General features: G+C 44.7%; 1 pseudogene; it reads left to right on the top strand.

Moving 5' to 3' along the window:
• The first annotated feature begins 342 nt into the window (after positions 1–342).
• On the top strand, positions 343–461 carry LOC148509525 (5S ribosomal RNA; annotated as a pseudogene).

The following is a 461-nucleotide window of genomic DNA, read 5'->3' as shown; positions in this document are numbered from 1 at the left end:
AAGGACATGCAGTCTCCAAACACTTCTCAATAAAACATAATTCGGATCCCGAAGATATCACCTTCAAGGCAATAGAACACGTTACTCTGGGAGAAAGAGGTGGGGATTTGGGCAATCTGCTATCAAGAAGAGAGATGTTCTGGCTGTTTGAACTGGACACACTGGCACCTAAAGGCTTCAATGAATACTACGAAATTGCTCCTTTCTTGTGATATGCTCCATTCCTATCTACCAATATACCCCCAGGTTATGGAGGGGCCTGAGTAGTACCCTGAAGGTTCATCTTCTGAGGGAAGTCCAGGTTTGGTAGAATATCTGGCATTATGGACCATCGAAATATGTATTTGCTGCCATACCATCATGTGTGAGCCCAATCTCGTCCGATCTTGGAAGCAAAGCATGATTGGGCCAGGTTAGTACCAAGGAAGGTAACCCATTGAGAATACCTGGTGCTGCAAATT

The sequence above is a fragment of the Taudactylus pleione genome, unplaced genomic scaffold, assembly GCF_031769625.1.
Source record: "Taudactylus pleione unplaced genomic scaffold, aTauple2 ptg000321l, whole genome shotgun sequence".
In the NCBI taxonomy this organism is placed as follows: domain Eukaryota; kingdom Metazoa; phylum Chordata; class Amphibia; order Anura; family Myobatrachidae; genus Taudactylus; species Taudactylus pleione.
The sequence above is the reverse complement of the archived record's forward strand: the minus strand, read 5'-3'. Positions and strand labels throughout refer to the sequence as shown.